Below are 20,774 nucleotides of genomic sequence, written 5' to 3'. Positions count from 1 at the left end.
TTTTGATCTACAATTTAAAGATTAATAATATTTATATTATTATATAGAATGTATATAATATATAGAATTTATTTCCATTTTACACATTCAAATGAGAATAATTTTCTTGAGAAATCACAAGCCTTATATCAATATATTATTATTATTATGGGAAAAGGTGTATTTATTAATTTACCGTAGGGTAGTTATAGTAATGGGCGGAAAATCGAAAATGAAATTTTTCACATTTCTCGACGTTTTGAAGGTTTCTGAACATTTTACTGGCATACCTCAGAAACCAAATGGATGTGTGTGTGTGTATGTTTGAATGGATACAATTTTTCGTCCACGTTTTTGGGCGCACGGATCAGCCGATTTGAATGGTTAAGAAAACATTCGATTTCTATTGATAGGGAGATGTGCTAATTAGTTTTTGACAAAGGCAGGTCCAGCCGATTAAGAGACACGGAGCAAAGAATGCAAAAAATAGAAATCGAGTTTTTGAGAGAACGGAGAATCTGATTTGAATGATGTAAAAAACATTCAATTATTAATGATTGGGAGAAGTGTTTATTAGTTTCTGGCAAAGGTAGAACCAGCCATTTCGAAGATACGGAGCTAAATGTGCAAGAAATGGCACTTTTTGAGAGAACTAAGCGTCCGATTTAAATGATTCAAAGAACTTTCTGCTTGTCTTAACAAAATAATTGATTTTGGAAAAAAAATTCTTTTGTTTCAACTTTTTTTTCATTTTTTTTTTCAAAAAATTTTTTTTTTTATGTCGAAATTAATTTAGATTTTAATTTTAATTCTGACTATAGTTTTAATATACTTTAAACAAATAATTTCAACTTTGCAATTCAGTTCATATAATTCTTATAAATATTAGACAATGTTAAAATATTTATAATTATCTATTTGAAAACATTCAGTATTCCTCGAACATTTCGTTACGGTACGGGAAGTTCCAGCAATTTGCCTTAAGGCACGATGCCATACACCCCACTATTTATTATTTATATTATCATTATTATTATGTAGGATGTGCTCATATTAATTTTCATTTTTGTTTTTCATTTGTATTTCATTTTGTTTTCATAAAATAAGAATTATTTTCTTGAGAAAACAAGAGCCTTATATCAATATTGAAATTAATGTTTAAGAATATTCACTTATTTCAAAAGTAATATATTAAAAGTTTCTCCAAAAAATGTAGATTTACAAGTATATAATATATTTATTAAAGAATTACTCACATAAATATTATTGATTTTCTCATATTTTGTCTTAGAATTTTCTACTGTATTATTTCTTATTTTTTTATTCATCATAACTTTGTTTAACATCATGTAAGGGTAAAAAATGTATATTTCTATATTTTCTATTTTTATACACTTTTATATATATTAAATAGAAAAAAATATGTCCCAAATCGACGTATTGAATTTTTAAATCATCCTTAGTGTCCTCTTTATCAATTATTTTCATGTTTTTCAACCAATTTTGCTCTATTTATGTTATTTATTTTTATTATCAAATAATTAAAATATTTTCTCTACTCTGTAGTTTAAACTATTTGCTGAATACTAAAAGATATTTCTGCAATTTTTTGAATTTTGTTCTATATTTATGATTTTTTGTAAAATACTCATGTAAGGATAAAAATCTTTTGTATATCTTTTCTATTTTCTACCCAATACTCTCTATAGGTCTTCAGAAAGTTTTTTTTTTCAATTTATTTAGTATCTAAGATTTTCTAAGACTTTTATCAAAGTCAAATAATTTTATAAAACCTTACACACTTACTTTTTCTAACAGAAAGGGTTTTTAAAACCTTCTCTATATTTTTTGCTTTTTTTCATCAGAGATTTTAAATCTTAAATCGTAAATCTAAGTCTTTTATATATTTTTCAATTATATTAAGTACTCTATTACACATTTAAAATAACCGTAAAATCTCCATTAGAATGTCCAAAATTCATAATTAAAGCGATTGAAATATTCATAAAACTAACAAAGACATTTTGTATAATTGCATTCTTAAAAACGCACGTATTTTTTGTTAATTTAAATATTCATAGAATTTTACGCTAAAAAACGCTCAAAACAGGATGTTAATAAAACTAGATGCATAAACAAGTTTATTAAAAATTACTTTAGATAATCTTGTTATGTGTAATTATATAATTAAAGAAAAATAAAGCAAAAAGACAAAAAAATCTTAAGGATGGATAATCCTTCATTTTTTTCAAATATTGCCGAAATTTAAAAAAAGTCTGAATTAAAATTCAGAGCAAAACATTTACTGAATGGAATTTAAAAAAAAACTTCGACTTCTAAAATGACTATTACGAAATAGAGGTTCAAGGTAGGAGGGTGAAAATTTAGGACGGTGTGTGTTTTTGAATTATACCTTAAAAAAATCTTTGTTGTCGCCAACCCTTACCACCTAGGATGATGAAAAATATTATAGTTGTCCGATTTGCAGTTAAAAAATTTCATAAAAATCGGTCAAACCGTTTCAGAAGAGTATTGCCACATTGCCACTAACATCATAACACGAGAATTTAATGTATCTAAAAATATAAAACTCGTAAAATATCTCTGTTGGTTTTACGATACTATTGTTGTGTACATGTTTATGATCCAATTAATAGAAACTATGAAATATTGAATTGAATACACATTGGTATTATATTTAATTTATATATATATATTATATATATATGTATATATAATTAAAACGAGTGAAAGCGAATTGCAAAGTGCGCCAAAAGCAAAAATCACTTTCAAAGTTCAAAGCTGATCCGAATAAATAATGAGGAAGAAATTCTACGTTTTTGTTTATTAGAGAAAATACAATTGAAAAATAATAGTTAAAAATAACACTTTCGATGTGTTATTAATTGTTTAAAATTTAAAAAAAAAAAAAAATTATTTTAGGCCATTGTGACAGTTGCAAGAGTTTTAGTTATTTTGTTTCAAACTCGAAAGTAGAGAAAACTTATATTTAAAAAAAAATGTATTTATTTTCGTTACAGAAATATTATTTAAACAAAATAATATAAGTATTTAAGTTACAGAAAAAATAAATATCTATTCCTTTTATATATATACTAGCTGCCCCGGCAAATGCTTTTTAACCATGTAAAGAATTTCCAGAAAATTTCTAGATATAAATTACTAAATTGTAAAAGCAAAATAAAAGTTTGTGGTAGGGACAATTTAGGATAATATGTGGTTTCTAACAAAATTGAAATAAATGATCAAAAAAGTTCGAAAAAGTTTTCATGGGTAAACAACCCTTAAGTTAAATTTAAGCTTTTACATGAATTCAATAAAATCTGAATTAATATTAAATTAATGAAATTCACTAACGTTAAAGAAGTGGAAAGTGATTTAATTAATAACATGACTATTACAAAAGTGAAGCAGGAGGGTAAAAATTTAGGGTTGTATGTATTTCTTAATTACAAATTATAAACAAATTAGCGCTAACATCATGACAAGAAAAATTTATATAAATATATTTACGTAGATATACAAAGTGTGTGTATGTATGTGTGTGTTAATTATTATCAGCCAGACTTTATTATCTGCCAATCTAATTTTGGCAGCTAATAAATTAAAAATTAAAACTATTTTGGTAGACGCTTCGTTCTAAAAAGAATCCCTTCAACACTATAAAACCGACAAATAAAACTTCATCGAGACCACAAGAAAATCAACAGAGTAAAATTATATTTATAAAATAAATAATAAAACAATTTTATTTCTATTATTTTGTTCGAAAAATAAAATTGTTTTTTCAAAATATGTTAATAATTTCAGACCTTCCGAAACAAAAACGGCTTTTTTTAGTTTATCTACAAATAACAACAAAAAAATGCTTAAAAAAAAGGTTTTAAACATGGATTATAAGAAATTAAATTTAGTATTTACATAAAGTTGTACTTTGTCTCTTATTCACAATTATTCTCATTATTTTTTAAAAAACCTAAAGGCAAACAAATATCGTTCTCAAACAATAAATAGGGTAATACATAGGTCAAAAATTATTTATTTCATTTGAAATTCAGGTACACATACACCTATTTGTTTTATCATAGTTTCTGAAAAACTTCAGATCAAAAATCAAGTTTTCTAAAAAAATCAAACTCAAATTGTATATAAACAATTTTTTATAAATTATAAATTAAACTTAGAACATATACATATATATATATATATTTTATAATATATATGTATATATATTGTGGATATTATGTGAATATAATGAGACCAGACGAAAGGAATTTCTTTACAACTTTTTACCCATTCAAAAATGTCGACATTTTTTGTTTTTATTTCAAAGCGTTGTCGCCTTTTGTAATGTCATCACAAAAGATTTTTAAGAACTTCAAAAAAACCTATAAAACCATTAGGCAGGTAAAATTCCCACATATATATATATATATATATATATATATATTATATATATATATATGTTTCAACGTCGAACAAAAAATCATCAAGATATATATATAATATATATATAATGTGTGCATCTGTTTTCTTGAAGTACAAAAACATATGTGCCAATAGACATTTACCACATTTCTGTTTGCTTGTAATTTATTTAGAAAAAAATTCATATAAAACTGATGAATAAATAACATTTTCACAATTGTAACAAAATAGTAAATAAAATAATATTTTACTCATTACTAAAAAAAAATAAAATGTAGGTTGCATTAACGACTGAAATATGATAATAATTCTTAAATTAAGCAATTTGTTTAAAAATAGAAAATTAAAAAAATGATTTTATTCAAGATAAATTTCAAAATTAAGCAGTTTTTTTTGAAAATAAATAATTATAAAAATGATTTTATTCAAGATAAATTAAGCAATTTGTTTAAAAATAGATTGTTATAAAAATAATTTTATTGAATACAAATTTCAATTATCAAATTATAAATTTATATCAAATTATAATCTATTATTTCAAATGTTCATGGTAAACAATTTGAATGTTCTGTTATCGTAGAAAATTTCTCATTGACTTATAACTTTAAAGATTTATGTACAATGCTTCATTTTTTATCGATTTCTAGTTATATAAATGGTAATAATTTAATATACTATTAATAAAAAATAACCGATAAGAACTTAGAATTAGTTATACAAAAGACCATATAGTTCAGGCTATAAAGATAAGGATCGGTATAAAATTAGTTATTGAAATCGAAGTGAGGAAATTCAACAATATCGTACAAAGCAAATTCTTCAAAAAGTTTAACTAACATTGTAATAGAATGTTAACTTTGTTAGTCTCTATCAACACACCTCATTTATTGTCTCTAATTACACTATCTATAATATTCATTTCTAAAAGTCACTTACACAGATTGCTCTTTTGTTATTCTATTCATCTCTCATGCTATTTACGTCAACAAGATTTTTTTTTCAAGTTTTGAATATTGTGTTGAAGTTTATTCATAAGTTTAATATTTAAACTATCGATGGTATTGAAAGAACTGGCCAATTTATATGATGGATTTCTTTAAATGAAGTAATAAAAAATAAATCTTTTTTGTTTGATATATCTTCCAATTTTTGACATAATATTGCATATATTACTATAAGACAAGATAAGACATTTACTTAATTAATTTATTAACGTATCTGACGGCAAAATAAAAATTGTAAAAAAATATATAAATTGTATAAAATGAGCAGAAAAAAATCACATTATAGTCATGATACACGTTTCTTTTTTTTCATGTGATAACATTGATGAAAGTACTTAAAATATTTAAACAAAACTAGCTGTAAGTGGAATTCTGTCTTAAGGCAATTAAGGCATCGTGCCTTAAGGCAAATTGCTGGAACTTCCCGTACCGCAATTCAAAATTCGAGTAATTAAAAATAATCAATAAAAGTTGATCAATGATTTGAAACTTTTAAAAAAATTTCGAACCATATTAAATCATTCTATCTTAAATCATTTATTTTGAAATATTTTGGAAATTTTGAACTTTTTTTCAAAGCAATCGTACTGCTTTAGATAAAGCATTAAGCCGAAATATCGAAGCGCGTAAGCGCCGCGTCGCCGTCTAACGCGTAAACATTGGTACGGAACCCATAGGAATGTAAACAAAATTTATACTTATTGTTAAAATCTCTATAAAATATCTGATAATTTGATGTGCACATGTCTAATATATGATCATTTTTGACCGCCAAATGGCATTTTTTTATTTTTTTTACTATATCTCCAAAACCGCTAGACCTGCCTTCATGAAAATTTGATCAGTTCTTCATCTTGTTACTACAAGTAAAATGTTTTTTGAATTATTCAAATCGGACGATCGGTTCTCTTAAAAACTGAGTTACTGATTTTTGCACTTTTTGCCCCATATCTTCGGAACGGCTAGACCTGCCTTCGCCAAAAACTAATCAGCACGTCTCCTTATCAATACGAATCGAATGTTTTTTGATCCTTTATCCGTGTTTCCGAAATCGTCGACGAAAATTTGTATCCGAACACACATACACACGCACACACATACATCAATTTTTTCTAAGGTATGCCCAAATATTCAGAAACCTCTGAAACGTAAAGATATATAAAAAATTTCAATTTCGATTTTTTTGCGATTACTATAACTTACCTTACGGGAAGTTAAATATATAGAGAAAGTCCTATTATATTAAAATTTTCAGTTATTTTGCCTACAAACTTAGAAACATTGAGATCGATATTATTTTAATTATTAACGCACTATTTTCGGTACGCTTAAATTGCCATTTTATTGATTTTTCTTAAAATACTTTATATTTGGAGTTTGAATTTACATTTAGAGATTGTAAAATAATATCATTGCCCAAGATTATATGACTATTAGTTATATGACTATTAATAAAAGACAATATTAGTCGTGTGCAAACTATTTATGAAAGATGAAAGGTTAAATTCCACTCAGTAGAAATACCTGTTAGTGAGTTAGTGGAACACTAGTTCTATACAAATAGAGTTAGATCTTTTGTCAATAGAGTATTTTCGTTCATAGAGCAAGTCCTCGGTAGTATAGTGGTCAGTATCCCCGCCTGTCACGCGGGAGACCGGGGTTCGATTCCCCGCCGGGGAGGATATATTTTTTTTAGACATTTTTATAAATAAATAGATAAACTAATAATTTGACAACGAGTATTATTTATTTTAATGATACTGACATTAATTTTTTTTCTAATGAGTTTGACGTCTTGGAAAATCCAATGCATTTGCATTATAATCAGTTGCTACAGATGATTTTAGTCAAGAATTTTATTTTAGACAATTAATATAATTTTGACATGACGCAACTATCGTGTATAAATAATGATTTTGTTAATAGAATACCCAAAAAAATATCGGAAGGCAAATATGGTTGTTATCGTGTGTTCCGCTTCCAACCGGTACGCTGATTTTGACACTGACCTGAAACGAGGGCTAGATCCAGGTTGACGGCACAATTTGCGTACCGCTTCCACGCGGAACACTCAATACTAACTGACATATTGTAAGTTTTATTCATAACTCAACACTTCTGTATTTGATTTCAGGTTCAGTTTTCAGAATTTGATAAATATGTCTTATACACGTTTTATTTTTCAAATTATTTGTGTATTTTTGCATTAAACAAGAGTCAAATGTGGACCCGAAACGTATGCAAAACTAAATTTTTTTTTTTACCTCAGGTTTTTTAATAATTGTATTGATGTCCAAATACGCTAATAGCGTTTTGTATTTTAATATATGAGAATTTTTCGCAAAAGAAAAATTACTAAATTCAATTAATTGTAATTATCGTTATGGATTTATCATATATTAAATATTGTCTTTACATATTTGAATGCTATTTAATAAATCTGTATTCAGTAAATTTTTACTTAACTATAATCTGGGGTTTTATTTATAATGCAGTTGTAATTTTACGCACAAGTTAACAAGTAAACTAATATTTTTTTAACATTTTTAATTACAATCTGTCACACTTTGGACATTCAGTAATTGTTTTGACTTTTTTGAATGGATGGCAACCCAATAGTCGTCCAATCCAATTATGACTATTTAACTATACTGGAGTATTTGCTGACATTAAGTAAACTAATATAATACTCAAATTCATACATATATCTTCTTTCATTACAATTATTATATATCAATAATATTACTCAACATGTTTTTCTATTGGATTTCTCGTAATAAAAAATGAATCTTTTTTGTTTACCATTATATATCTTACAACTTCTGGCATACTATTGCGTATAGTATTACTAAAAGACAAGATAAGATATTTACTTAATTGATTTATTACCACTTCTGACAGCAAAATAAAAATTCTAAAAAAAATTAATAATCATATATCTCCCGAATTAAATTAAATTAAACATGTATGAACTTGATAAATTTAAAAAGATCTTAAAATATACTAAAACCAAGATTAAAATGTTTAATTACACGAAATTAAATAATCACATCTTATCGTAGATCTAACCCATATACTAGATAAATTAATTTGATTCATACACTTTAAGGAAAATGTATGAAAATACAAACTAAAGAAATTTGAAATAACCTTTAAATAAATCTGTTTATTACAATTGAATTGATTCCATTATAAATGATTGTACTAAGACGTAGTCAAAAGTATAAAAACAGGTTGATTCAACATCTTAATAACATAGTAAGGAAGTTGCTAGATTAAATCAGAAAATATAACAGGATATTTGAAAAAAATCGTAATAATCCATTTTAGGTCTACTAATAAATAAAAATCCACTTCATGATTTTTCGTCCTTTTCTCTACTGTAAAGTATTTCAAAACTAGTTGTAGTTCTTAGATCTCCTTTTTTATAGATTTTTGAATAATTGATTTAATGTCTCATGTAGATAAATCAATTTTCATATTATTTCACCAACATTTTCCTTGAGAATGTAAATCGACCCATGACTATTCAATCAATACAATTTATCATTCCAATTTGTCTATATTCTTTTTTATATTTTTCACAATTCAGGATAATTAATTGAAATTAGTTTCTCTCTATACTTTGGAAAAACAATTTGAAAATTAATTAAATTCAATTTTCGTTAAATTCAATTCGATAGTTTTCCATAGTACATCATAACCTAAAGTATTTTTTTCGAGAGGGCAACCCAGCGGTCGACCAACCATTCTTCTTTTTAAGTGTAAATTTTATATTAGATATGCAGTAATGAATACGGAGAGTGTTTTTCACTTGAGATCTATAAGCAATTTGAAATTTGGTATGATACTGCTTGATATTAACCTGGCCGAAGGATCAAACTCGCAAGTAAGCTTTGCTAAGCCACGTTCACAACTTCTATCAAATATTAGATTGAATTCGATTTTCTTCATTTATTTTATAATTCTTTTCAATTTCCTCCCTCCGATTCGGGTCTGCAAAACGCCATACAAGTACGATTGCAAAAAAAAACGGGCATCGTATCGCCGTAATAGGATTTTCCATTGTTTTGTTCTACTTTTTCCATGTTCTTCAACTTTACTACTTTACTTCACCAAGACTTTCAAACACAAAACGCAAAACACAAAGGCTCATAATATTGTTGTTTATTATTGTTACGGCGTTGCGATTGCATTAAAAAATCGTTAAAACAATCGGTCGTTCGGAACGCGAAACATAATGCTCTAATTTTGTTAGAGAAATATAAATAATTGATATAAATGAGTAAAGATTATTTATATTTCTAAACAAAAGATTGGATTGGAAGGTTTTATAGGTTATATGGTGTTTGTTCCGTTTTGACCTGTCGGTCGCGTGTTCGAGCGCTCGAAGATAATTGAAAAAGGCACGCGAACACATTTTCCTACGTGGAAATGGAAAACAAAGCCAAAGGGACGTTGTGTGCCTGAAGGCAAGTTGCTGTAATGTGCAGCCCTTTAGATTAATTGACACATTGAAAGCAAAGTATTACAAAATTCCAGATACATTAACAAAGTACATACGAGTCTCTTATAATCCGCTCGTGTGACCTTATTACAGACCCATAACATCTCCTAAGTGCACGAGGCGTGTGAAATAAATATAATACGACATGTATCCCGTTATAAAATACTTTATTACTATTATAATTGCGAGCCATGGTTTTAGCCGGTCGTTTGTTATTGTTGTCTACGACGACAACACAAAAGTAACAACAGCAGCAACAACAACACGCATAATGAATAACGAAATCGCATGTAAATGATGATAAAGTAACGCTATTTCTGTTGCAATTACTATGTTACTGCATTATTACTCGTAGGTATATATGCACATGGGTCGATTTGCATTCTCACGGAAAATGTAGATACTAATTTACTAATTCATTTTTTTAATTGTCCCTATATCAATTGTTTGTAAAATACAGAAAAGGAAATCAAGTAAAAGTGTTAAAAAAGCAAACAAAAGATAAAGTAAATTTTTACCTAAATTAGTAGATCATTTATTTCTACTTATTACCTTCTTGTAGGATAGTGCTTGAGAACGTGGGTTAACGATCTTTCGACCAGTTCGATATCAAGCAGTATGATATCATTTGATGAAATTTTCATTTGCTTATAGATATCAAATTTAATCTCAAGTGTGAAACGCCCTTCGTACATCAAACTCATTGGAAAAAAATTAATGACAGTATCATTAAAATAAATAATACTCGTTGTTAAATTATAAGCATATCTATTTATTTATAAAAATGTCTAAAAAAAATAAATCCTCCCCGGCGGGGAATCGAACCCCGGTCTCCCGCGTGACAGGCGGGGATACTGACCACTATACTACCGAGGACATGTGCTAAACTAATCTAAACTTCGAACTTTTTCGATACTACCACAACCTTCCTAATCGATATTACAACACTCTTGGACCATGAACAGTTCTTATGGATCAGATACATGGACTCTAAATGTGCGCAAAAGACTGACATAGCGAGCAACGTATTAAGTGTTATTAATAATGCAGTTATATAATTCAATATTACCAGACTATTGTATATAAAACATGATAAGATAGAGATTCAAAATATCATAGTTTTTTATCATTATTTATTAGATGATACGATAAACAAAATTATACGTTACACAACAAACCCAATAATATATAATTATAACGTTAGAAAAATATCCTGTATAGATGCATCAAATTGCATAAATTTAATTTTAACCACCAAGGTCGATTGTTTATTCTAATTTTGATCGTGGTGTTGGCTCATTAAAATAATAATCGATTGTTATTGTCGGTTATCATACGATATCGATTTCAATCGTATACTAATAACAATAATTATACGTGATAATGTTATGCGCGTTTGTTTTCGCATATACACATATATAAAACAGGAGTAATCAATAAAATAGATATATAAAAATAAAAAATATTCATCTCCATCCCTTGTGGGGATCGAACCCACGACCTTTGGATTAGAAGTCCAACGCGCTATCCGCTGCGCCAAAGGGACATGTGAAGCAACGCCGTTCGCCCGCAACACACTCCAGTGCGATACTAGTCGCACTTTTTTCCTTCTCTACGCACGCATTCATAGGTGAAACTAGTGGAGTATGGCATCGTGCCTTGAGGCAAATTGCTGCAACTTTCCGTACCATTTTTTTTTTTTAAAAAAGATTAAATTTGTTTAAACCTTTGCAAAAAGTATATTTTTGGAAAATTTTAAATTTTTGATAAAAATGACTTTTTTAGCACTTTTTTCTCCTTATCAATACGAATTGAATGTTTTTTAATTATTCCAATCGGTTGATCCGTGTTCCCGAAATCGTCGACGAAAATTTGTATCCGCACACACACACACACGCACACACACATACATCCATTTATTCTAAGGTATGCCAAAATGTTTAGAAACCTCTGAAACGTAAAAATATATAAAAATTTTCATTTTCGATTTTTGTGCGATTACTATAACTTATCCTACGGGAAGTTAATAAAACGAATAGTATAAAGGTTACAAGTCAAATTCTAAAGAAATGCACAAACTAAATATAAATGACTGTCAAAATACACCTGTTTGCATTCTTATCTTATTGACTTCCCGTAGGGTAAATAGTCCAAAAATCAAAATGGAATTTTTTTGCATATCTTTAGGTTTCAGAGGTTTCTGAACATTTTGGCATACCTTAGAAAAAATTTATGTGTGTGTGTGCGGATACAATATTTCATTGATCATTTCGGGCGTACGAAACAACCGATTTGAATGGTTCAAAGACCATTCAATTCCTATTGACAAGGAGACGTGTTGATTAGTTTTTGGCAAAGATAGGTCTAGTCGTTTCGAAGATACGAAGCAGAGTACAGAAAATAAAAATCGAGTTTTTGAGAGAACAGAGCACCCGATTTGAATGATTCAAAAAAACATCCATTACGAACTCTTAACGATGACAAGACGTGGTGATTATACTTTTTAAGCAAAGGCAGATCTAGCCGATTCGGAGATACTGAGCTAATGACAGTTTTTGATATAACAAAGCATCTGATTTGAACAAATCAAACTAAAACTAGTGGGGCGCATGGCATCGTGCCGTAAGGCAAATTGCTGGAACTTCCCGTACCAAAAATTATTATTTTTTTAAAAAGATTAACATTGTTGAAAAAAAAAATACTTCGAACAAATTAGATTTTTGAGAAACTATAAATTTGACAAAAAATTACTTCTTTATTTTGACATATTTTGCAAATTCTGAACTTTTTTCAAAGCAATTATACTGCTTTAACTGCATAGAGACGAAATATCGCAGCGCGTAAACGTCGCGTCGCCGTCTAATGGACAAACCATGTTACGGAACCCATAAAAATGTAAACATAATTTATACGTACTTTTAAAATCTCTATAAAATATCTGATAAGTTGATGTGCATCGTTTTTGACAACCAAATGGATTTTTTTTTTACTTTTTTCATTAGATCCAGAGATACAGAGCTAAATGTGCAAAAAATGGCTGTTTCTGAAAGAACTAAGCGACCAATTTAAATGATTCAAAAAACTTTCAGCTTGTTTTAACAAAGTAATTGATTTTGAAAAAAAAAAATTGTATAATTTTTTTTTTTTTAGTTTTTTTTGTATATCGAAAATAATTCAGATTTTATTTTTAATTCTGACTAAAGTTCTAATATACTTTAAACAAATAATTTTAACTTTGCAATTCAGTTTATTTAATTCTTATAAATATTAGACAATGTTACAATATTAATAATAATCTATTTGAAAACATTCTGTATTCCTCGAACATTTCGTTACGGTACGGGAAGTTCCAGCAATTTGCCTTAAGGCCCGACGCCATACACCGCACTAGTTCTACTCTAACTTTATAGCATTATAAGTTTCACATACGTTTCGAGACCACAATTTGTTTCATCATAAGTGTAAAATTGAATATAGAGCGAAACAGAAAAAAGTGCTTAATTTTTATATCAGTAACAAAATAAACAATTTCAAAATTAAATTTACTGTATTTAAAAAATATAATACGTTTTATTGATATTTGATAGTTAGTACGAAACCCTGATTTTTATTCCTCAAAAATAATTATATCTTTCGGTCATGGGATATGATCGAGATAAATCTCGTTTTGCTTTTTGGCGTCAAACAGGCTTTTTGTACATTTATCTTGTTTATGGAGTGTGAAAATATAATGATTTTTTCATCGAGAAAATTATGATTACAGCATAATATACATACATATAATATATTTATTTATATATGTGTATGTGTATGTTTATATGTTCCATTGTCGTCGGTCGAAAATTTAATATAACATTTCCCAATAATGAAATCGTCTCACAATACGTTTCGTCGAACAAATATTATCGAGTATTATATGAACTGAAATTAAATAAAGCTTTTGTCGAACAATTGTCCATTTTATATTGTTGTTTGCGAGTGTGTGAAAAAGGAACAGAGGTGCGCCTTCATTGTGTTTTGTGCAAACAATTTCTATTATTCGATCATTTCGGTATTTGCGTCAAAATGAAACTATATATGGTAGAAAAATGTTGAAAACGACTGAATGAAAGTTTAGAAAAATAAATAGATTATTCTCTTGCCAGGCAGCAACTCGGTATACTCTAAAATTGCACTCAAAATCCGAACGCCGACAGGTGTAATTTAATCGTCAATTCGTATTTTGAAACTATCAAGTATTTTACAATTTTCACAATCTTGATTAAATGCGCCAATTTTTGGAATGCGCCAATATACTTTAGAACATTTTTTTTAAAAAGAGCTTCCAAAGTCGACCAGTTTTCAAAAAATTTTAAATTCATAGTTTAACAAAAAATTCTAATTCTTGAACACTTGATCCAACTGTGTCATTATTTTTCACTGTGGTCCTAGATAATGCTGTTTTTTTTCAGGATAGTTGCAGTCATTACTATTACTTTGTTTTGGCTTGTCGTTGAATTCTGGGACACCCTATATATATATATATATATATATATATATATATAAGTCTTCTCCTCTCGAATGAGTTTCGTTTAATTATTTAATTCACTTGACCTCTCAAAGGTTAATTTGTGAGAAAAGAACCGCGTTGACTGACCCCCTTGAAAGACCAAATCGAAATGACATGTGTCAATCAGGATGCTGCGAATTGAGAAACTTCTCTTTTTATTCGTCACGATAGAAAATTAAATTATGCCCTACAGATAATAGAAAATTCATTTATAGATCTCATATATTCCTCGACCCATATTACTTTATACAGGAGATTTTAGAGTATTTTTTCATAGAAATATGTTACAAAGTTATAAAATCATATTTCGCAGAAAAATGCCATGTTCCGGGAAAAAACCTATTAAACGTAATTGTTATTTAATTGTTTTGCACTTGGCTGATGTTCGTTGAAATTGTGCAATTATGATTTGTTGTGAAATACAATATATGCACTAATAATAATAATAATAATAATAACATTAATTTGTATGATTATTAACTTCCTGGATAAAGAGTCGTTTCTTCCCAATTAGTAATTTAAAACTTTATTTTTCATCCACGTTTTGAAATTGGAATTGAAATTTCGAACATGAGATAAAAATTGTAGTGGTTAACTTTCGACGAATTTTGGTCAAGCCTTTTTAACCTCCCGTATGGTAAGTTATAGTAATCGAAAAAAACGAAAATGAAATTTTTTATATTTCTTTACGTTTCAAACGTTTCTGAACATTTTGACATACCTTAGAAAAAATTGATGTATGTGTGTGTGTGGATACAAATTTTCGTCGACGATTACGTGAACACAAATCAACCGACTTGAATAATTAAAAAAACATTCGATTCGCATTGATGAGGAGACGCGCTGATTAGTTTTTGGCAAAGGCAGGTCAAGCCGTTTTGAAGATACAGGGCAAAAAGTGCGAAAATTGTTGATTGATTTTTTGACAGAACGGAGCGTCCGATTTGTATGATTCAAAAAACATTTACTTTGTATTGACGAAATGAAGAGAACTGACGAAATTTGATGGGAAGACAGGTCTGGCGGTTTCGGAGATCCAAAGAAAAAGATGAAAGAAATGCCAATTGGCGGACAAAAATGATTATTTAGTCATATGCACATCAAATTATCATATATTTTATAAAATTTTAATAATAAGAACAAAGTTTGTTTACTTTTGTATGGGTTCCTTAGCAATGTTCATTCCTTGTACTGCGACGCAGCGCCCTCGCGCTTCGCTATTAATATTTTAAAAGTATAAAAAATAATTAATTATTTTCAAAAATTTAAAAGGCTTCAAAAATCCAGAGTTCTAATAGAAAATCAAATCTTTCTTAAAAATTTAAATTTTTGGTACAGGAAGTTCCAGCAATTTGCTTTAACGTACGATGCCATGCACCACTAATTTTATAATTACTTGAACTAAAATGTCACCGAAGATTTTTTTAATAATAAAAACTATTCGGTATATCTCAATATTTTTATTGACATTGGAGTAACCCAAATAGTAATATAAATTTTAATCCAATACAAAACCAACCAAGTATGTACTAAAAAGTAAGTATGTAATAAAAATAAAAATTTCTAAATATGTAGTGTTGATGATTTTTTTCAAATTTCCATATTAGTTATCACTTCTACCAAAACATCATCATTAATCAAGATAAATAATGTCTGGAAAATTAAATAAATAATAAAGTTGGAATTAGTTATATTTAATATTTATTATTATTTTATAGTAAATGTTATCAAAGAACATTACTATTTTTTAGAGAACAGCTAATAATAATTATCATTGATTAATGTAATAATTAAGTAAATGATAAAAATGCGCAAAGATCGAAATTGATGAAAATTTTGAAGTTAAATTAAAAATTATTGTACCTAAATATTGTCCAATATTTTCAAAATTTGATACTAAAAAGAGTGTTTTATAAATATTATTATGAACAAAATAATTTTGTGTCGTTTTTTAAAACTTTTTTTAGTATTACTATTTTTTAGATATCCTACAAGTTTATGAACAAAAAATTCTGTTTTTTATTAAAAAAATGTAGTCATTTATATAATAAGTACATAATTTGTAACATATTCAAATGAAATTAAAATAAAACAAAAACATTGTTGAGTTATGAATAAAATTTACAATATGTCAGTTGATACTGGGTGTTCCGCGTAAAACCGGTACGGGTAAAATGTCTCTAACCTGAAATGAGGGCTAGATCCAGGTTGAAGGCAAAATCCGCGTACCGATTCTGTGGGACACTCGATATCGTCATGAAATTATTCTTGTGGTTTATATTTAAGCTTAAATCGACTTTTCAAAGCATATACATATACATGTATTTTATAAATATGATCTTAAACATGTCTTTTGTTCATTGTTTGTGGTTTTTGTATTTTTAAATTATTTGTGTAGGATGAGTCAAATTAGAACAGGAAGAACCATATGCAAAATTTATAAAAAGATTTTTAAGCGTAACTTAATTTCTTCTTTTTAATAATTTCTGTACGGGAAGTATTTTAAGGTTTACTATATATATACATTACATATTACATTGTGCTAATTGACAATTTGATATGTATATTGTATTTGGTCTATGAAATCGAAATTTATGGTTAATTCAATTATCATTTTAGCACTTATTAATATAATTTGCATATATAATATATATATATATATATATATACATATATATATATACATATATATATATATATGTATATATATATATAATTTACTCGTATATTATTTTTTTTCTTACAATGTTATATTGTTGCAATATCATGAAAATGTAATTACAAGCATCCGCTTGTAAAAAAGTTTCCACATTTTTATTATTCTTTTTATTATATATATATATATATATATATAATTTATAAAAAAATTAATTGTACCTATTTAAAGTTCTAATTCTATATTTTTTTCTATTTCAGAAACAAGATTGCCGAATGTTACAAAAATGACATCAGCTGCAAGAAAAGTCATTGTTGAAAATTTTTATGAAAAATTAAAACTTAATAATTTTATCAAACGGTAGTAATTAAAAATTAAAACAAATATAAATATATGTAATATATATACCACATTAAATAGTACTAAAAATTCTTAATACTATTTATGTATTTACATTCAAGAAATGTGAAAATAACTTTGGATTAAAATTCTTTACATAATTAATTCTGAATATACTAAAAAGTTAAGAATAATTATTCTTTATAAATATATTAATTAAATAATAAAGGAAATGCTAAAAAAAGCGCCAGGATCGATATTGATGAAATTTTTTAACTAATTAATATTAAACATTATTGTAACTAAATATTATTACCTAAAATTACATAAAATTTTCAAAATCTGATATTAAAGACAGTGTTTTCTAAATATTACATAAACAAATATTTTTTTAAACCATGTGTCATTTTTTAACTTTGACCTAATGTCATTTTTATTTGTCATTTAAAATGAACTAAATTATTTTCATAAGTATTTATTTTTATAAAACATATATATTTTTTTAAATAAATTATACTAGTCTTTACTTAAAATTATTATTATGGGAATTAAACATAGAAACAATTTAAAATTAGCAATACACAGTGAGTAAAAAAATACTTAAAAAGTAATTACGGATTTAGTTATGTAATAGTTTGTGATATAACTAAATAATATCTGAACTAAATTATATAGTAACTGAAGAATTTTATGAAAAAAGTGCAATTTTTCTAAAAACAATAAGAAAACAACTTTAGTATTTGTTGCTTTTAAAAGTGTGATTTCAAAGTAAAAAATTAGTTTTTTATTTGATAAGTGCACTGCACAAAATAATAATTTTTGAACAATAATTACTGTTGTGGATTTAATTTAAATTAAAAAGTGCTAAAGGTTAATAAATATTGTTAAAAAATTAAGTGCGTTGAAAAACATGATGTTTGGTATTTGTTTAAATATCAATGTTTAGGATTTTTGAGCAGCTTTAAAGATATTTAATGAACAAGTGAGTTTTTGAAGATTTTTTTTGGAAAATGTGACTAAATAATTAATTTCATTTAAAAAAAAAATCTTATTAATTAAGTGCAGCTAAAAATATCAAGCTTAATAAATGGTGATTTTTAGAGTAGCCTAAAAAGTTATATTAAATTTAATATAATGTGTGACGACCTGTGAAAGACTTAAAAATATAAATCTCAGTGCATCGACTAAATTTGCATCAAATTTATTATTTATCAACCAGGAATGATTGGTCATCAATTATTTATAAGATAAAATTTCCTTCACAAATTTTATCCCTTTTTCAAATACAATGTTATTAAAATCTCATCGACGTGGTTCTACCAAATGTCTAGCCGTAGGTGCAATTTTATTGAGCGCCCTCGTCTGTCTCTACTATATAAGTCTTGCGAACCAGACGGAGGCCCCCTTGGGGCCCAGCGGAGGCGACAAGGAGCCTCTGAGGCTCCAGACGAAGGATGGGCACCGGCCAAGTACTGGGATGATAAGAGGTAAGATTTAAAAGATCTTTATTAAGGTTTGAGGTTCTACACTGCAACATTTTTTACACTATTTCTACCGGGACCGGTCAAATGACCGTTTTGATTTTTCGATTAGTATTTTTCATATTAAACGTAATCGTCATCAAACTTTATGACTTTTCTTAATGTGTGAGTATGATACATTTTTCAATGTAATTTGCTTTTTCAATTTTTAGTTTTGGAAAAATTGTATACTGTCTTACCTATTGCGACCGGTCATTTGACCGGTAGTACGAGAGACGATGATCGGACGGTATTTTTTGTAGTAATTGTTAAGAATATGATCGAAACAAGAAAATGTAAATACAGAAGAATTTAGAGTGGTGAAACCTGCCTTCTGCAAATTTATATGCATTTTTCCAATTCTGTATGCACGCTGCGCATATGAGGCAAGGAGTATAAATATTGCACTTCTACGGTAAACAAAGTGGGTTTTCTCATTTTTGCTCAATGTCTATGTGTAGACAGATTTTTACGAAGGAATCCAAACAACAAATTCATAGGTTTGTTTTGAATCCAAAGGTTGGTTCAACTACTTTGACAGCAATCAAAATTGTTGTAAAAGACCACGTATTACTATCGACAAACATATGTTTTCAATAAAGGTAAGGTGTAAATTTATTCAACACATGTTTCAATAATATTTAGGAAACGTAGTATAAAATTTTAGTAACTGTTCAATATACGATGTAAATATAATTATGCCAAGCAAATCGCACAAATGGGGGTGTAAAATTTTGATAACCATCATATACTGGATACGTAGAAAACTGAGAATTTCTTTGAAGATTTATATTATATGTACGTATTATCAAAATCGCTAGTACGATGTAAAAAAATTTAAACGTTTATACCATTTTACTTATACCTAAACAGTTAGCAAAACTAAACTGTGATACAATTGAAGCAATATAACAGCTACAAGCACAGGTAGAAGTAAAAATCAAGGACTTCACTCAAATAATATTTACAATTTTGAAAGCTAAAAAAGAAGATTCTAATTTTTTACCTACATACACATATATGTTGAAAAAATTATACTAATACTAGAGTCAATTCAATTGGTATTAGCGTCGTGTTTGGTGTAGATGTCATTCATAAAATCATCAGAAATCATTTCGTAAAATATGAATTTTAGAGAGAATTTATAAAGGATTTACATTATTTTGTATTTATTCAGGATAAATCTATCGTTTCACATAAAAAAATTATGGGAAGACGATGTACAAGGCAGGAACTTTCTATTCCAATTAATTTGCCGTATAGTTCCAACAAGAATTCAGAAAAAAATCAACTAAGTACAAGTACAAAACAGATTCCCTAAAGAAAATATTCCAGATAATGTTTTAGAAATATGATAGGACGTGTGCAGAAAATACACTCTAGAAAAAAAACGTAAAAAAATTGGATAAAACAGAATAAAATGTAGATTTCGCATTCTAGAAAAAAAGAAATATTTTGTATTTATATTTATAAACTCTTAAACTAGCATTAACTCTTTATTAAATACTGAAAAATATAGATATTGCATGACCGGTCACTTGACCGTTGCGGTAGGAATAGTAAACATGAAATGTCGGTAGGAATAGTGTTAAACCTATTTTGATTTTAAAAATTCCAAAAATCATAAATTTTATGATTTAATTTATGATTTTTCAATTTATTCCAGCGTTTCCTCATACCACTTCAACCAATCCATCATACGACACATGTCCAAACGACATGGTGATGGTCCAAGCCAGGCCGATGTTGATACTTCTATAGTTTACCAAAA

General features: G+C 27.3%; 3 non-coding genes across 3 annotated transcripts; 1 reads left to right on the top strand and 2 right to left on the bottom strand.

Moving 5' to 3' along the window:
* The first annotated feature begins 7,040 nt into the window (after positions 1 to 7,040).
* On the top strand, positions 7,041 to 7,112 carry Trnad-guc. The gene has a single exon. It is a non-coding gene; the product is annotated as a tRNA-Asp (tRNA).
* Positions 7,113 to 10,743: 3,631 nt separating this feature from the next.
* On the bottom strand, positions 10,744 to 10,815 carry Trnad-guc. Its single transcript has one exon. It is a non-coding gene; the product is annotated as a tRNA-Asp (tRNA).
* A 597-nt stretch (positions 10,816 to 11,412) lies between these two features.
* On the bottom strand, positions 11,413 to 11,485 carry Trnar-ucu. Its single transcript has one exon. It is a non-coding gene; the product is annotated as a tRNA-Arg (tRNA).
* Between the last annotated feature and the right edge of the window lie 9,289 nt (positions 11,486 to 20,774).

This window comes from Ctenocephalides felis, unplaced genomic scaffold (genome assembly GCF_003426905.1).
Source record: "Ctenocephalides felis isolate EL2017-DRISC unplaced genomic scaffold, ASM342690v1 CF-g0.4_SCAFFOLD_01170, whole genome shotgun sequence".
Classification (NCBI taxonomy): Eukaryota; Metazoa; Arthropoda; class Insecta; order Siphonaptera; family Pulicidae; genus Ctenocephalides; species Ctenocephalides felis.
Note: the sequence above shows the minus strand (reverse complement) of the source record. Positions and strands in the feature narration are given on the sequence as shown.